General features: G+C 52.8%; 3 non-coding genes across 3 annotated transcripts; all 3 read right to left on the bottom strand.

Annotated features, from left to right (window-relative positions):
- Positions 1 to 8,613: 8,613 nt before the first annotated feature.
- Positions 8,614 to 8,687, bottom strand: TRNAD-GUC (transfer RNA aspartic acid (anticodon GUC)). Its single transcript has one exon. It is a non-coding gene; the product is annotated as a tRNA-Asp (tRNA).
- Positions 8,688 to 14,556: 5,869 nt separating this feature from the next.
- On the bottom strand, positions 14,557 to 14,630 carry TRNAN-GUU (transfer RNA asparagine (anticodon GUU)). The gene has a single exon. It is a non-coding gene; the product is annotated as a tRNA-Asn (tRNA).
- Positions 14,631 to 18,551: 3,921 nt separating this feature from the next.
- On the bottom strand, positions 18,552 to 18,625 carry TRNAN-GUU (transfer RNA asparagine (anticodon GUU)). The gene has a single exon. It is a non-coding gene; the product is annotated as a tRNA-Asn (tRNA).
- Between the last annotated feature and the right edge of the window lie 267 nt (positions 18,626 to 18,892).

Genomic DNA, 18,892 nt, shown 5'->3' with positions numbered 1-18,892 from the left:
GGCCGATCGCGCTAGCCGATTGCGCCACGGAGACAGCCGTGCTCACTCTCACCTCCGTCAGAACATTTCACCAAAGCTATCAGTGCAAAGAAACAAAATGCGACACACCGCTCTCGCGAGGGCTCGAACCTCCAAAATTTCGGTTAACAGCCGGACGCGCTTGTCAGTTGCGCCACGGAGACAGTAGTGCAGCACTCTCACCACCGTCAGAACTTTTCTCCAAAGCTATCAGCGCAAAAAAAGCGACACACCGTTCCCGGGTGGGCTCGAACCTCCAAACTTGCGGTTAACCGCCGATCGCACTAGCAAATTGCGCCAAGGAGACAATCGTGCTGCACTCTCACCACCGTCAGAATATTTCTCCAAAGCTATCAGCGCAAAGAAGAAAAAAGCGACAAACCACTCCCGGGAGGGCTTGAACCTCCAGCCTTACGGTTAACAGCCGGACGCACTAGTCAGTTGCGCCACGGAGACAGTAGTGCAGCCCTCTCACCACCGTCAGAACATTTCTCCAAAGCTATCAGAACAAAAAAAGCGACACACCGCCCCCGGGTGCGCTCAAACCTCCAAACTCTCGGTTAACAGCCGAACGGGCTAGCCCATTGCGCCACTGCGACAGTTGTGCTCCACTCTCACCACCGTCAGAACATTTCTCCATAGCTATCAGCGCAAAGAAAAAAAAAGACACAACGCCCACGGGTGGCCTCAAACCTCAGGCCTTTTGGTTAACAGCCGAACGCGCTAGTCAGTTCCGCCACGGAGACAGTAGTGCACCACTCTTACCTTCGTCAGAAAATTTCTTCAAAGCTATCAGAGCAAAAAAAAAGGGACACACCGCCCCCGGGTGGGCTCAAACCTCCAACCTTTCGGTTAACAGCTGAACGCGCTAGTCAGTTGCGCCACGGAGACAGTAGTGCAGCACTCTCACTAACGTCACAACATTTCTCCAAAGCTATCAGCGCAAAAAAAGCGACACACCGCCCCCGGGTGGGCTCAAACCTCCAAAATTGCGGTTAACAGCCGAACGCACTAGCCCATTCCGCCACAGAGACAGTCGTGCTCCTTCTCACCACCGTCAGAACATTTCTTCAAAGCTATCAGCGCAAAGAAAAAAAAGCGAAACACCGCTCCAGGGAGAGATCGAACCTCCAATCTTTCGAGTAACAGCCGAACGCGCTAGTCAATTTTGCCGCGGAGACAGTATTGCTCCACTCTCACCACCTTCAGAACATTTCTCCAAAGCTATCAGCACAAAGAAAATTTCCGCCATATCCACGAAGTGAATTATGATGAGTGGGCGAAACTCCGGAGGTAAATCTGGTAAACCATGAATCCTCTGTACATTTTGCCCACTCAATTTTATTACATGGCTCCCCCTAGCATACGTCGCCGCACTAAATCGAACGATTGCCTTCAACCAATGACACGCGCCATATGTGACATCATTCCTATTTTATAAGATCTCGCGTCTTTCATCAGCTACAAGTACCGCTTTCTAGTTTATAACATCTTGCATCTTTTCATCATCAGCTACAAGTACCACCATCTAGTAAACACTACGAGAACTAAACTAGAGGTGGCTACATACAGGAGACGGTACCGCCATCTAGTGAACACTGCAAGAACTAAACTAGAGGTGGCTACATGCATGGGAAGGTACCGCCATCTAGTGAACACTGCAAGAACTAAACTAGAGGTGGCTACATACAGGCTACAGGGGACGCACAGCCCACGCCCTAAGGAGCTTCGCCCCTAAAAAAAGCGACACACCACTCCCGGGAGCGCTCGAGCCTCCATCCTTTCGATGAACGGCCGAACGCGCTAGCCGATTTCGCCACGGAGAAAGTCGTGAGGCACTCTCACCACCGTCAGAATATTTCTCCAAGGCGATCACCGCAAAGAAACAAAATACGACACACCGCTCCCGCGAGGGCTCGAACCTCCAAAATTTCGATTAACAGCCGAACGCGCTAGCCAATTGCGCCACGGAGACAGTCGTGCTGCACTCGCACCACTATCAGAACATTTCATCAAAGCTATCAGCGCAAAGAAGAAAAAAGCGACAAACCACTCCCGGGAGGGCTTGAACCTCCAGCCTTACGGTTAACAGCCGGACGCACTAGTCAGTTGCGCCACGGAGACAGTAGTGCAGCCCTCTCACCACCGTCAGAACATTTCTCCAAAGCTATCAGAGCAAAAAAAGCGACACACCGCCCCCGGGTGCGCTCAAACCTCCAAACTCTCGGTTAACAGCCGAACGGGCTAGCCCATTGCGCCACTGCGACAGTCGTGCTCCACTCTCACCACCGTCAGAACATTTCTCCATAGCTATCAGCGCAAAGAAAAAAAGCGACACCACGCCCACGGGTTGCCTCAAACCTCAGGCCTTTTGGTTAACAGCCGAACGCGCTAGTCAGTTCCGCCACGGAGACAGTAGTGCACCACTCTTACCTTCGTCAGAAAATTTCTTCAAAGCTATCAGAGCAAAAAAAAAGGGACACACCGCCCCCGGGTGGGCTCAAACCTCCAACCTTTCGGTTAACAGCTGAACGCGCTAGTCAGTTGCGCCACGGAGACAGTAGTGCAGCACTCTCACTAACGTCAGAACATTTCTCCAAAGCTATCAGCGCAAAAAAAGCGACACACCGCCCCCGGGTGGGCTCAAACCTCCAAAGTTGCGGTTAACAGCCGAACGCACTAGCCCATTCCGCCACAGAGACAGTCGTGCTCCTTCTCACCACCGTCAGAACATTTCTTCAAAGCTATCAGCGCAAAGAAAAAAAAGCGACACACCGCTCCAGGGAGAGATCGAACCTCCAATCTTTCGGGTAACAGCCGAACGCGCTAGTCAATTTTGCCGCGGAGACAGTATTGCTCCACTCTCACCACCTTCAGAACATTTCTCCAAAGCTATCAGCACAAAGAAAAATTCCGCCATATCCACGAAGTGAATGATGATGAGTGGGCGAAACTCCGGAGGTAAATCTGGTAAACCATGAATCCTCTGTACATTTTGCCCACTCGATTTTATTACATGGCTCCCCCTAGCATACGTCGCCGCACTAAATCGAACGATTGCCTTCAACCAATGACACGCGCCATATGTGACATCATTCCTATTTTATAAGATCTCGCGTCTTTCATCAGCTACAAGTACCGCTTTCTAGTTTATAACATCTTGCATCTTTTCATCATCAGCTACAAGTACCACCATCTAGTAAACACTACGAGAACTAAACTAGAGGTGGCTACATACAGGAGACGGTACCGCCATCTAGTGAACACTGCAAGAACTAAACTAGAGGTGGCTACATGCATGGGAAGGTACCGCCATCTAGTGAACACTGCAAGAACTAAACTAGAGGTGGCTACATACAGGCTACAGGGGACGCACAGCCCACGCCCTAAGGAGCTTCGCCCCTAAAAAAAGCGACACACCACTCCCGGGAGCGCTCGAGCCTCCATCCTTTTGATGAACGGCCGAACGCGCTAGCCGATTTCGCCACGGAGAAAGTCGTGAGGCACTCTCACCACCGTCAGAATATTTCTCCAAGGCTATCACCGCAAAGAAACAAAATACGACACACCGCTCCCGCGAGGGCTCGAACCTCCAAAATTTCGATTAACAGCCGAACGCGCTAGCCAATTGCGCCACGGAGACAGTCGTGCTGCACTCGCACCACTATCAGAACATTTCATCAAAGCTATCAGCGCAAAGAAGAAAAAAGCGACGCACCGCTCCCGGGAGGGCTCAAACCTCAAAACTTTCGGTTAACAGCCGAACGCGCTAGTCAGTTGCGCCACGGAGACAGTAGTGCAGCACTCTCACCACCGTCAGAACATTTTTCCAATGCTATCAGCGCAAAAAAAGCGACACACCGCCCCGGGTCGGCTCAAACCTACAAACTTGCAGTTAACAGCCGAACGCGCTAGCCCATTCCGCCACGGTGACAGTCGTGCTCCACTCTCACCTCCGTCAGAACATTTCTCCATAGCTATCAGCGCAAAGAAAAATAGCGACACGCCGCCCCCGGGTGGGCTCAAAACTCCAACCTTTCGGTTAACAGCCGAACGCACTAGCCCATTGCGCCACGGAGACAGTCGTGCTCGACTCTCACCACCGTCAGAAGATTTCTCCAAAGCTATCGGCGCGAAGAAAAAAACAGTGACACACCACTCCCGGGAGGGCTCGAACCTCCATCCTTTCGGTTAACAGCCGATCGCGCTAGCCAATTGCGCCACGGAGAAAGTCTTGAGGCACTTTCACCACCATCCGAACATTTCTTTAAAGCTATCAGCGCAAAGAAAAAAAAGCGACACACCGCCCCCGGGTGTGCTCGAACCTCCAACCTTTCGGTTAACAGCCGATCGCACGAGGTAATTGCGTCACGGAGACGACCGTGCTGCACTCTCACCACCGTCAGAATATTTCTCAAAGCTATCAGCGCAAAGAAAAAAAAAAGCGACAAACCGCTCCCGGGAGGGCTTGAACCTCCAGCCTTTCGTTTAACAGCCGAACGCGCTAGCTGATTGCGCCACGCAGACAGTAGTGCAGCACTCTCACCTCCGTCAGAACATATCTCCAAAGCTATCGGCGCGAAGAAAAAAAAAGTGACACACCACTCCCGGGAGGGCTCGAACCTCCATCCTTTCGATTAAGAGCCGATCGCGCTAGCCAATTGCGCCACGGAGAAAGTCGTGAGGCACTCTCACCACCCTCAGATTATTTCTCCAAGGCTATCAGCGCAAAGAAAAAAAAACAGGCGACACACCGCTCCCGGGAGGGCTCGAACCTCCATCCTTTTGGTTAACGGCCGAACATGCTAGCCGTTTGCGCCACGGAGACAGCCGTGCTCCACTCTCACCTCCGTCAGAACATTTTTCCATAGCTATCAGCGCAAAGACGAAAAGCGACACACCGCCCCCGGGTGGGCTCAAACCTCCAACCTTTCGGTTAACAGCCGAACGCACTAGCCCATTGCGCCACGGAGACAGTCGTGCTCCACTCTCACCACCGTCAAAATAATTCTCAAAAGCCATCAGCGCAAAGAAGAAAAAACGACAAACCGCTCCCGGGAGGGCTCCAACCTCCAACCTTTCGGGTAACAGCCGAACGCGCTAGTCAATTCTGCCACGAAGACAGTACTGCTCCACTCTAACCACCTTTAGAGCATTTCTCCAAAGCTATCAGCACAAAGAAAAAAAACGACACACCGCCCCCGGGTGGGCTCGAACCTCCAGCCTATCGGTTAACAGCCGAACGCGCTAGCCAATTGCGCCACCTAGACAGTAGTGCAGCACTCTCACCTCCGTCAGAGCATTTCTCCAAAGCTATCGGCGTGAAGAGAAAAAAAGTGACACACCGCTCCCGGGAGGGCTCGAACCTCCAACCTTTCGGTTAACAGCCGATCGCGCTAGCCAATTGCGCCACGGAGAAAGTTGTGAGGCACTCTCACCACCGTCAAATTATTTCTCCAAGGCTATCAGCGCAAAGAAAAAAAAGGTGACACACCACTCCCGGGAGGGCTCGAACCTCCATCGTTTTGGCTAACGGTCGAACGCGCTAGCCAATTTCGCCAAGGAGACAGCTGTGCTCCACTCTCACCTCCGTCAGAACAACTCTAGAAAGCTATCAGCACAAGGAAAAAAAGTGACACACCACTCCAGGGAGGGCTCGAACCTCCAACCTTTCCGTTACCAGCCGATCACGCTAGCCAACTGCGCCACGGAGAAAGTCGTGAGGCACTCTCACCAACGTCAGATTATTTCTCCAAGGCTATCAGCGCAAAAAAAAAAGACGAGACACCGCTCCCGGGGGGCTCGAACTTCCATCCTTTTGGTTAAGGGCCGAACGCGCTAGCCAATTTCGCCAAGGAGACAGCTGTGCTCCACTCTCACCTCCGTCAGAACAATTCTAGAAAGCTATCAGCGCAAAGAAGAAAAAAGCGACAAACCACTCCCGGGAGGGCTCGAACCTCCAGCCTATCGGTTAACAACCGAACGCGCTAGCCAATTGCGCCACGGAGACAGTAGTGCAGCACTCTCACCTCCGTCAGAGCATTTCTCCAAAGCTATCGGCGCGAAAGAAAAAAGTGACACACCGCTCCCGGGAGGGCTCGAATCTCCAACCTTTAGGTTAACAGCCGATCGCGCTAGCCAATTGCGCCACGGAGAAAGTTGTGAGGCACTCTCACCACCGTCAGAATATTTCTCCAAGGCTATCAGCGCAAAGAAAAAAAAAAGGCGACACACCACTCCCGGAAGGGCTCGAACCTCCATCGTTTTGGTTAACGGTCAAACGCGCTAGCCAATTTTGCCAAGGAGACAGCTGTGCTCCACTCTCACCTCCGTCAGAACAATTCTGGAAAGCTATCAGCACAAAGAAGAAAAGACGACATACCGCTCGCGGGAGGGCTCGAACCTCCATCGTTTTGGTTAACGGCCGAACACGCTAGCCAATTGCGCCACGGAGACAGCCGTGCTCCACTCTCACTCCGCCAGAACATTTCTCCAAAGCTATCAGCGCAAAAAAACAAAACACGACACACCGCTCCCGCGAGGGCTCGAACCTTCAAAATTTCGATTAACAGCCGAACGCGCTAGCCATATGCGCCACGGAGACAGTCGTGCTGCACTCTCACCACCATCAGAACATTTCATCAAAGCTATCAGCGCAAAGAAGAAAAAAGCGACAAACCACTCCCGGGAGTGCTCGAACCTCCAGCCTATCGGTTAACAGCCGAACGCGCTAGCCAATTGCGCCACGGAGACAGTAGTGCAGCACTCTCACCTCCGTCAGAGCATTTCTCCAAAGCTATCGGCGCGAAGAGAAAAAAAGTGACATACTGCTCCCGGGAGGGCTCGAACCTCCAACCTTTCGATTAACAGCCGATCGCGCTAGCCAATTGCGCCACGGAGAAAGTTGTGAGGCACTCTCACCACCGTCAGATTATTTCTCCAAGGCTATCAGCGCAAAGAAAAAAAGGCGACACACCACTCCCGGGAGGGCTCGAACCTCCATCGTTTTGGTTAACGGTCGAAAGCGCTAGCCAATTTCGCCAAGGAGACAGCTGTGCTCCACTCTCACCTCCGTCAGAACAATTCTAGAAAACTATCAGCACAAAGAAGAAAAAGCGACACGCCACTCCAGGGAGGGCTCGAACCTCCAACCTTTCCGTTACCAGCCGATCATGCTAGCCAACTGCGCCACGGAGAAAGTCGTGAGGCACTCTCACCAACGTCAAATTATTTCTCCAAGGCTATCAGCGCAAAAAAAAGACGAGACACCGCTCCCGGGAGGGCTCGAACCTCCATCCTTTTGGTTAAGGGCCGAACGCGCTAGCCAATTGCGCCACGGAGATTGTCGTGCTCCACTCTCACCACCATCAGAACAATTCTCAAAAGCTATCAGCGCAAAGAAAAAAAGACGACATACCGCTCTCGGGAGGGCTCGAACTTCCATCCTTTTGGTTAACGGCCGAACTCGCTAGCCAATTGCTCCACGGAGACAGCCGTGCTCCACTCTCACTCCGCCAGAACATTTCTCCAAAGCCGTCAGCGCAAAGAAACAAAATACGACACACCGCTCCCGCGATGGCTCGAAGCTCCAAAATTTCAATTAACAGCCGAACGCGCTAGCCAATTGCGCCACGGAGACAGTCGTGCTGCACTCTCACCACCATCAGAACATTTCATCAAAGCTATCAGCGCAAAGAAGAAAAAACCGACACACCGCTCCCGGGAGGGCTCAGACCTCAAAACTTTCGGTTAACAGCCGAACGCGCTAGTCAGTTGCGCCGCGGAGACAGTAGTGCAGCACTCTCACCACCGTCAGAACATTTCTCCAAAGCTGTCAGCGCAAAAAAAAGCGACACACCGCCCCGGGTTGGCTCAAACCTCCAAACTTGCGAATAACACCCGAACGCACTAGCCCATTTCGCCACGGAGACAGTCGTCCTCTACTCTCACCACCGTCAGAACATTTTTCCAAACCTATCAGCGCAAAGAAGAAAAAAAGCGACAAACTGCTCCCGGGAGGGCTCGAACCTCCAGCCTTTGGGTTAACAGCCGAACGCGCTATCTGATTGCGCCATGCAGACAGTATTGCAGCACTCTCACCTCCGTCAGAACATTTCTCCAAAGCTATCGGCGCGAAGAAAAAAAAGTGACACACCGTTCCCGGGAGGGCTCAAACCTCCATCCTTTCGGTTAACAGCCGATCGCGCTAGCGAATTGCGCCACGGAGAAAGTCGTGCTCCACTCTCATCACCGTCAGAACATTCCTCCATAGCTATCACCGCAAAGAAAAAAAGCGACACACCGCCCCCGGGTGCGCTCAAACCTCCAACCTTTCGGTTAACAGCCGAACGCGCTAGTCACTTGCGCCCCAGAGACAGCAGTGCAGCACTCTGACCACCGTCAGGACATTTCTCCAAAGCTATCAGCGCAGAAAAAAGCGACACACCACCTCCGGGTTGGCTCAATCTTCCAAACTTGCGGTTAACAGCCGAACGCACTGGCCCATTGCGCCGCGGAGACAGTCGTGCTCCACTATCACCACCGTCTGAACATTTCTCCAAACCTATCAGCGCAAAGAAGAAAAAAGCGACACCCCGCTCCCGGGAGGGCTCGAACCTCCAGCCTATCGGTTGACAGCCGAACGCGCTAGCCAATTGCGCCACGGAGACAGTAGTGCAGAACTCTCACCTCCGTCAAAGCATTTCTCCAAAGCTATCGGCGCGAAGAGATAAAAAGTGACACACCGCTCTCGGGATGGCTCGAACCTCCAACCTTTCGGTTAACAGCCGATCGCGCTAGCCAATTGCGCCACGGAGAAAGTTGTGAGGCACTCTCACCACCGTCAGAATATTTCTCCACGGCTATCAGCGCAAAGAAAAAAAAGGCGACACACCACTCCCGGGAGGGCTCGAACCTCCATCGTTTTGGTTAACGGTCGAACGCGCTAGCCAATTTCGCCAAGGAGACAGCTGTGCTCCACACTCACCTCCGTCAGAACAATTCTAGAAAGCTATCAGCACAAAGAAAAAAAAGCGACACACCACTCCAGGAAGGGCTCGAACCTCCAACCTTTCCGTTACCAGCCGATCACGCTAGCCAACTGCGCCACGGAGAAAGTCGTGAGGCACTCTCACCAACGTCAGATTATTTCTCCAAGGCTATCAGCGCAAAAAAAAGATGAGACACCGCTCCCGGGGGGCTCGAACTTCCATCCTTTTGGTTAAGGGCCCAACGCGCTAGCCAATTTCGCCAAGGAGACAGCTGTGCTCCACTCTCACCTCCGTCAGAACAATTCTAGAAAGCTATCAGCGCAAAGAAGAAAAAAGCGACAAACCAATCCCGGGAGGGCTCGAACCTCCAGCCTATCGGTTAACAGCCGAACGCGCTAGCCAATTGCGCCACGGAGAAACTTGTGAGGCACTCTCACCACCGTCAGATTATTTCTCCAAGGCTATCAGCGCAAAGAAAAAAAAGCGACACACCGCCCCCGGGTTGGGCTCGAACCTCCAACCTTTCGGTTAAGAGCCGATTGTACTAGCTAATGGCGCCACGGAGACAGTCGTGCTGCACTGTCACCACCGTCAGAACTTTTTTCCAAAGCTATCAGCGCAAAGAAGAAAAAAGCGACAAACCACTCCCGGGAGTGCTCGAACCTCCAGCCTATCGGTTAACAGCCGAACGCGCTAGCCAATTGCGCCACGGAGACAGTAGTGCAGCACTCTCACCTCCGTCAGAGCATTTCTCCAAAGCTATCGGCGCGAAGAGAAAAAAGGTGCCACACCGCTCCCGGGAGGGCTCGAACCTCCAACTTTTCGATTAACAGCCGATCGCGCTAGCCAATTGCGCCACGGAGAAAGTTGTGAGGCACTCTCACCACCGTCAGATTATTTCTCCAAGGCTATCAGCGCAAAGAAAAAAGGCGACACACCACTCCCGGGAGGGCTCGAACCTCCATCGTTTTGGCTAACGGTCGAAAGCGCTAGCCAATTTCGCCAAGGAGACAGCTGTGCTCCACTCTCACCTCCGTCAGAACAATTCTAGAAAACTATCAGCACAAAGAAGAAAAAGCGACACGCCACTCCAGGGAGGGCTCGAACCTCCAACCTTTCCGTTACCAGCCGATCATGCTAGCCAACTGCGCCACGGAGAAAGTCGTGAGGCACTCTCACCAACGTCAGATTATTTCTCCAAGGCTATCAGCGCAAAAAAAAGACGAGACACCGCTCCCGGGAGGGCTCGAACCTCCATCCTTTTGGTTAAGGGCCGAACGCGCTAGCCAATTGCGCCACGGAGATGGTCGTGCTCCACTCTCACCACCATCAGAACAATTCTCAAAAGCTATCAGCGCAAAGAAAAAAAGACGACATACCGCTCTCGGGAGGGCTCGAAGCTCCATCCTTTTGGTTAACGGCCGAACACGCTAGCCAATTGCGCCACGGAGACAGCCGTGCTCCACTCTCACTCCGCCAGAACATTTCTCCAAAGCTATCAGCGCAAAGAAACAAAATACGACACACCGCTCCCGCGAGGGCTCGAAGCTCCAAAATTTCGATTAACAGCCGAACGCGCTAGCCAATTGCGCCACGGAGACAGTCGTGCTGCACTCTCACCACCATCAGAACATTTCATCAAAGCTATCAGCGCAAAGAAGAAAAAACCGACACACCGCTCCCGGGAGGGCTCAGACCTCAAAACTTTCGGTTAACAGCCGAACGCGCTAGTCAGTTGCGCCGCGGAGACAGTAGTGCAGCACTCTCACCACCGTCAGAACATTTCTCCAAAGCTGTCAGCGCAAAAAAAAGCGACACACCGCCCCGGGTTGGCTCAAACCTCCAAACTTGCGGTTAACACCCGAACGCACTAGCCCATTGCGCCATGGAGACAGTCGTCCTCTACTCTCACCACCGTCAGAACATTTCTCCAAACATATCAGCGCAAAGAAGAAAAAAAGCGACAAACTGCTCCCGGGAGAGCTCGAACCTCCAGCCTTTGGGTTAACAGCCGAACCCGCTATCTGATTGCGCCACGCAGACAGTATTGCAACACTCTCACCTCCGTCAGAACATTTCTCCAAAGCTATCGGCGCGAAGAAAAAAAAGTGACACACCGTTCCCGGGAGGGCTCGAACCTCCATCCTTTCGGTTAACAGCCGATCGTGCTAGCGAATTGCGCCACGGAGAAAGTCGTGCTCCACTCTCATCACCGTCAGAACATTCCTCCATAGCTATCAGCGCAAAGAAAAAAAGCGACACACCGCCCCCGGGTGCGCTCAAACCTCCAACCTTTCGGTTAACAGCCGATGGCGCTAGTCAGTTGCGCCACAGAGACAGTAGTGCAGCACTCTGACCACCGTCAGGACATTTCTCTAAAGCTATCAGCGCAGAAAAAAGCGACACACCACCTCCGAGTTGGCTCAAACTTCCAAACTTGCGGTTAACAGCCGAACGCACTAACCCATTGCGCCGCGGAGACAGTCGTGCTCCACTATCACCACCGTCTGAACATTTCTCCTAACCTATCAGCGCAAAGAAGAAAAAAGCGACACCCCGCTCCCGGGAGGGCTCGAACCTCCAGCCTATCGGTTGACAGCCGAACGCGCTAGCCAATTGCGCCATGGAGACAGCAGTGCAGAACTCTCACCTCCGTCAGAGCATTTCTCCAAAGCTATCGGCACGAAGAGATAAAAAGTGACACACCGCTCTCGGGAGGGCTCGAACCTCCAACCTTTCGGTTAACAGCCGATCGCGCTAGCCAATTGCGCCACGGAGAAAGTTGTGAGGCACTCTCACCACCGTCAGATTATTTCTCCAAGGCTATCAGCGCAAAGAAAAAAAAGGCGACACACCACTCCCGGGAGGGCTCGAACCTCCATCGTTTTGGTTAACGGTCGAACGCGCTAGCCAATTTCGCCAAGGAGACAGCTGTGCTCCACACTCACCTCCGTCAGAACAATTCTAGAAAGCTATCAGCACAAAGAAAAAAAAGCGACACACCACTCCAGGAAGGGCTCGAACCTCCAACCTTTCCGTTACCAGCCGTTCCATCCTTTTGGTTAAGGGCCGAACGCGCTAGCCAATTTCCCCAAGGAGACAGCTGTGCTCCACTCTCGCCTCCGTCAGAACAATTCTAGAAAGCTATCAGCGCAAAGAAGAAAAAAGCGACAAACCACTCCCGGGAGGGCTCGAACCTCCAGCCTATCGGTTAACAGCCGAACGCGCTAGCCAATTGCGCCACGGAGACAGTAGTGCAGCACTCTCACCTCCGTCAGAGCATTTCTCCAAAGCTATCGGCGCGAAGAGAAAAAAAGTGACACACCGCTCCCGGGAGGGCTTGAACCTCCAACCTTTAGGTTAACAGCCGATCGCGCTAGCCAATTGCGCCACGGAGAAAGTTGTGAGGCACTCTCACCACCGTCAGATTATTTCTTCAAGGCTATCAGCGCAAAGAAAAAAAAAGGCGACACACCACTCCCGGGAGTGCTCGAACCTCCAGCCTATCGGTTTACAGCCGAACGCGCTAGCCAATTGCGCCACGGAGACAGTAGTGCAGCACTCTCACCTCCGTCAGAGCATTTCTCCAAAGCTATCGGCGCGAAGAGAAAAAAAGTGACACACTGCTCCCGGGAGGGCTCGAACCTCCAACCTTTCGGTTAACAGCCGATCGCGCTAGCCAATTGCGCCACGGAGAAAGTTGTGAGGCACTCTGACCACCGTCAGATTATTTCTCCAAGGCTATCAGCGCAAAGAAAAAAAAGCGACACACCGCCCCCGGGTTGGGCTCGAACCTCCAACCTTTCGGTTAAGAGCCGATTGTACTAGCTAATGGCGCCACGGAGACAGTCGTGCTGCACTGTCACCACCGTCTGAACTTTTTTCCAAAGCTATCAGCGCAAAGAAGAAAAAAGCGACAAACCACTCCCGGGAGGGCTCGACCTTCCAGCCTATCGGTTAACAGCCGAACGCGCTAGCCAATTGCGCCACGGAGACAGTAGTGCAGCTTTCTCACCTCCGTCAGACCATTTCTCCAAAGCTATCGGCGCGAAGAGAAAAAAAGTGACACACCGCTCCCGGGAGGGCTCGAACCTCCAACCTTTCGGTTAACAGCCGATCGCGCTAGCCAATTGCGCCACGGAAAAAGTTGTGAGGCACTCTCACCACCGTCACATTATTTCTCCAAGGCTATCAGCGCAAAGAAAAAAAAGGCGACACACAACTCCCGGGAGGGCTCGAACCTCCATCGTTTTTGTTAACGGTCGAACGCGCTAGCCAATTTCGCCAATGAGACAGCTGTGCTCCACTCTCACCTCCGTCAGAACAATTCTAGAAAGCTATCAGCACAAAGAAAAAAAAGCGACACCCCCCTCCCGGGAGGGCTCCAACCTCCAACCTTTCGGGTAACAGCCGAACGCGCTAGTCAATTTTGCCACGAAGACAGTACTGCTCCACTCTCACCACCTTCAGAACATTTCTCCAACGCTATCAGCACAAAGAAAAAAAAGCGACACACCGCCCCCGGGTGGGCTCGAACCTCCAACCTTTTGGTTAAGAGCCGATTGTTCTAGCTAATGGCGCCACGGAGACAGTCGTGCTGCACTGTCACCACCGTCAGAACTTTTCTCCAAAGCTATCAGCGCAAAGAAGAAAAAAGCGACAAACCACTCCCGGGAGGGCTCGAACCTCCATCGTTTTGGTTAACGGTCGAGAGCGCTAGCCAATTTCGCCAAGGAGACAGCTGTGCTCCTCTCTCACCTCCGTCAGAACAATTCTAGAAAGCTATCAGCACAAAGACAAAAAAGCGACACGCCACTCCAGGGAGGGCTCGAACCTCCAACCTTTCCGTTACCAGCCGATCATGCTAGCCAACTGCGCCATGGAGAAAGTCGTGAGGCACTCTCACCAACGTCAGATTATTTCTCCAAGGCTATCAGCGCAAAAAAAAGACGACATACCGCTCTCGGGAGGGCTCGAACCTCCATCCTTTTGGTTAACGACCGAACACGCTAGCCAATTGCGCCACGGAGACAGCCGTGCTCCACTCTCACTCCGCCAGAACATTTCTCCAAAGCTATCAGCGCAAAGAAACAAAATACGACACACCGCTCCCGCGAGGGCTCGAACCTGCAAAATTTCGATTAACAGCCGAACGCGCTAGCCAATTGCGCCACGGAGACAGTCGTGCTGCACTCTCACCACCATCAGAACATTTCATCAAAGCTATCAGCGCAAAGAAGAAAAAACCGACACACCGCTCCCGGGAGGGCTCAAACCTCCAACCTTTCGGTTAACAGCCGAATGCGCTAGTCAGTTGCGCCAAAGAGACAAGAGTGCAGCACTCTGACCACCGTCAGGACATTTTTCCAAAGCTATCAGCGAAGAAAAAAGCGACACACCACCTCCGGGTTGGCTCAAACTTCAAAACTTGCGGTTAACAGCCGAACGCACTAGCCCATTGCGCCACGGAGACAGTCGTGCTCCACTATCACCACCGTCTGAACATTTCTCCAAACCTATCAGCGCAAAGAAGAAAAAAGCGACACCCCGCTCCCGGGAGGGCTCGAACCTCCAGCCTATCGGTTAACAGCCGAACGCGCTAGCCAATTGCGCCACGGAGACAGTAGTGCAGAACTCTCACCTCCGTCAGATTATTTCTCCAAGGCTATCAGCGCAAAGAAAAAAAAGGCGACACACCACTCCCGGGAGGGCTCGAACCTCCATCGTTTTGGTTAACGGTCGAACGCGCTAGCCAATTTCGCCAAGGAGACAGCTGTGCTCCACACTCACCTCCGTCAGAACAATTCTAGAAAGCTATCAGCACAAAGAAAAAAAAGCGACACACCACTCCAGGAAGGGCTCGAACCTCCAACCTTTCCGTTACCAGCCGATCACGCTAGCCAACTGCGCCACGGAGAAAGTCGTGAGGCACTCTCACCAACGTCAGATTATTTCTCCAAGGCTATCAGCGCAAAAAAAGACGAGACACCGCTCCCGGGGGGCTCGAACTTCCATCCTTTTGGTTAAGGGCCGAACGCGCTAGACAATTTCGCCAAGGAGACAGCTGTGCTCCACTTTCACCTCCGCCAGAACAATTCTAGAAAGCTATCAGCGCAAAGAAGAAAAAAGCGACAAACCACTCCCGGGAGGGCTCGAACCTCCAGCCTATCGGTTAACAGCCGAACGCGCTAGCCAATTGCGCCACGGAGACAGTAGTGCAGCTTTCTCACCTCCGTCAGATTATTTCTCCAAGGCTATCAGCGCAAAGAAAAAAAAAGGCGACACACCACTCCCGGGAGGGCTCGAACCTGCATCGTTTTGGTTAACGGTCGAACGCGCTAGCCAATTTCGCCAATGAGACAGCTGTGCTCCACTCTCAACTCCATCAGAACAATTCTAGAAAGCTATCAGCACAAAGAAAAAAAAGCGACACCCCGCTCCCGGGAGGGCTCCAACCTCCAACCTTTCGAATAACAGCCGAACGCGCTAGTCAATTTTGCTACGAAGACAGTACTGCTCCACTCTCACCACCTTCAGAACATTTCTCCAACGCTATCAGCACAAAGAAAAAAAAGCGACACACCGCCCCCGGGTCGGGCTCGAACCTCCAACCTTTCGGTTAAGAGCCGATTGTACTAGCTAATGGCGCCACGGAGACAGTCGTGCTGCACTGTCACCACCGTCAGAACTTTTTTCCAAAGCTATCAGCGCAAAGAAGAAAAAAGCGACAAACCACTCCCGGGAGGGCTCGAACTTCCAGCCTTTCGGTTAACAGCCGAACGCGCTAGCCAATTGCGCCACGGAGACAGTAGTGCAGCTTTCTCACCTCCGTCAGAGCATTTCTCCAAAGCTATCGGCGCGAAGAGAAAAAAAGTGACACACCGCTCCCGGGAGGGCTCGAACCTCCAACCTTTCGGTTAACAGCCGATCGCGCTAGCCAATTGCGCCAATGAGACAGCTGTGCTCCACTCTCACCTCCGTCAGAACAATTCTAGAAAGCTATCAGCACAAAGAAAAAAAAGCGACACCCCGCTCCCGGGAGGGCTCCAACCTCCAACCTTTCGGGTAACAGCCGAACGCGCTAGTCAATTTTGCCACGAAGACAGTACTGCTCCACTCTCACCACCTTCAGAACATTTCTCCAACGCTATCAGCACAAAGAAAAAAAAGCGACACACCGCCCCCGGGTGGGCTCGAACCTTCAACCTTTCGGTTAAGAGCCGATTGTACTAGCTAATGGCGCCACGGAGACAGTCGTGCTGCACTGTCACCACCGTCAAAACTTTTCTCCAAAGCTATCAGCGCAAAGAAGAAAAAAGCGACAAACCACTCCCGGGAGGGCTCGAACCTTCATCGTTTTGGTTAACGGTCGAAAGCGCTAGCCAATTTCGCCAAGGAGACAGCTGTGCTCCACTCTCACCTCCGTCAGAACAATTCTAGAAAGCTATCAGCACAAAGACAAAAAAGCGACACGCCACTCCAGGGAGGGCTCGAACCTCCAACCTTTCCGTTACCAGCCGATCATGCTAGCCAACTGCGCCACGGAGAAAGTCGTGAGGCACTCTCACCAACGTCAGATTATTTCTCCAAGGCTATCAGTGCAAAAAAAAGACGAGACACCGCTCCCGGGAGGGCTCGAACCTCAATCCTTTTGGTTAAGGGCCAAACGCGCTAGCCAATTGCGCCACGGAGATTGCCGTGCTCCACTCTCACCACCATCAGAACAATTCTCAAAAGCTATCAACGCAAAGAAAAAAAAGACGACATACCGCTCTCGGGAGGGCTCAAACCTCCATCCTTTTGGTTAACGGCCGAACACGCTAGCCAATTGCGCCACGGAGACAGCCGTGCTCCACTCTCACTCCGCCAGAACATTTCTCCAAAGCTATCAGCGCAAAGAAACAAAATACGACACACCGCTCCCGCGAGGGCTCGAACCTCCAAAATTTCGATTAACAGCCGAACGCGCTAGCCAATTGCGCCACGGAGACAGTCGTGCTGCACTCTCACCACCATCAGAACATTTCATCAAAGCTATCAGCGCAAAGAAGAAAAAACCGACACACCGCTCCCGGGAGGGCTCAGACCTCAAAACTTTCGGTTAACAGCCGAACGCGCTAGTCAGTTGCGCCACGGAAAAAGTTGTGAGGCACTCTCACCACCGTCACATTATTTCTCCAAGGCTATCAGCGCAAAGAAAAAAAAGGCGACACACAACTCCCGGGAGGGCTCGAACCTCCATCGTTTTGGTTAACGGTCGAACGCGCTAGCCAATTTCGCCAATGAGACAGCTGTGCTCCACTCTCACCTCCGTCAGAACAATTCTAGAAAGCTATCAGCACAAAGAAAAAAAAGCGACACCCCCCTCCCGGGAGGGCTCCAACCTCCAACCTTTCGGGTAACAGCCGAACGCGCTAGTCAATTTTGCCACGAAGACAGTACTGCTCCACTCTCACCACCTTCAGAACATTTCTCCAACGCTATCAGCACAAAGAAAAAAAAGCGACACACCGCCCCCGGGTGGGCTCGAACCTCCAACCTTTTGGTTAAGAGCCGATTGTTCTAGCTAATGGCGCCACGGAGACAGTCGTGCTGCACTGTCACCACCGTCAGAACTTTTCTCCAAAGCTATCAGCGCAAAGAAGAAAAAAGCGACAAACCACTCCCGGGAGGGCTCGAACCTCCATCGTTTTGGTTAACGGTCGAGAGCGCTAGCCAATTTCGCCAAGGAGACAGCTGTGCTCCTCTCTCACCTCCGTCAGAACAATTCTAGAAAGCTATCAGCACAAAGACAAAAAAGCGACACGCCACTCCAGGGAGGGCTCGAACCTCCAACCTTTCCGTTACCAGCCGATCATGCTAGCCAACTGCGCCATGGAGAAAGTCGTGAGGCACTCTCACCAACGTCAGATTATTTCTCCAAGGCTATCAGCGCAAAAAAAAGACGACATACCGCTCTCGGGAGGGCTCGAACCTCCATCCTTTTGGTTAACGACCGAACACGCTAGCCAATTGCGCCACGGAGACAGCCGTGCTCCACTCTCACTCCGCCAGAACATTTCTCCAAAGCTATCAGCGCAAAGAAACAAAATACGACACACCGCTCCCGCGAGGGCTCGAACCTGCAAAATTTCGATTAACAGCCGAACGCGCTAGCCAATTGCGCCACGGAGACAGTCGTGCTGCACTCTCACCACCATCAGAACATTTCATCAAAGCTATCAGCGCAAAGAAGAAAAAACCGACACACCGCTCCCGGGAGGGCTCAAACCTCCAACCTTTCGGTTAACAGCCGAATGCGCTAGTCAGTTGCGCCAAAGAGACAAGAGTGCAGCACTCTGACCACCGTCAGGACATTTTTCCAAAGCTATCAGCGCAGAAAAAAGCGACACACCACCTCCGGGTTGGCTCAAACTTCAAAACTTGCGGTTAACAGCCGAACGCACTAGCCCATTGCGCCACGGAGACAGTCGTGCTCCACTATCACCACCGTCTGAACATTTCTCCAAACCTATCAGCGCAAAGAAGAAAAAAGCGACACCCCGCTCCCGGGAGGGCTCGAACCTCCAGCCTATCGGTTAACAGCCGAACGCGCTAGCCAATTGCGCCACGGAGACAGTAGTGCAGAACTCTCACCTCCGTCAGATTATTTCTCCAAGGCTATCAGCGCAAAGAAAAAAAAGGCGACACACCACTCCCGGGAGGGCTCGAACCTCCATCGTTTTGGTTAACGGTCGAACGCGCTAGCCAATTTCGCCAAGGAGACAGCTGTGCTCCACACTCACCTCCGTCAGAACAATTCTAGAAAGCTATCAGCACAAAGAAAAAAAAGCGACACACCACTCCAGGAAGGGCTCGAACCTCCAACCTTTCCGTTACCAGCC

The sequence above is a fragment of the Rhipicephalus microplus genome, chromosome 8, assembly GCF_043290135.1.
Source record: "Rhipicephalus microplus isolate Deutch F79 chromosome 8, USDA_Rmic, whole genome shotgun sequence".
In the NCBI taxonomy this organism is placed as follows: Eukaryota; Metazoa; Arthropoda; class Arachnida; order Ixodida; family Ixodidae; genus Rhipicephalus; species Rhipicephalus microplus.
The sequence above is the reverse complement of the archived record's forward strand: the minus strand, read 5'-3'. Positions and strand labels throughout refer to the sequence as shown.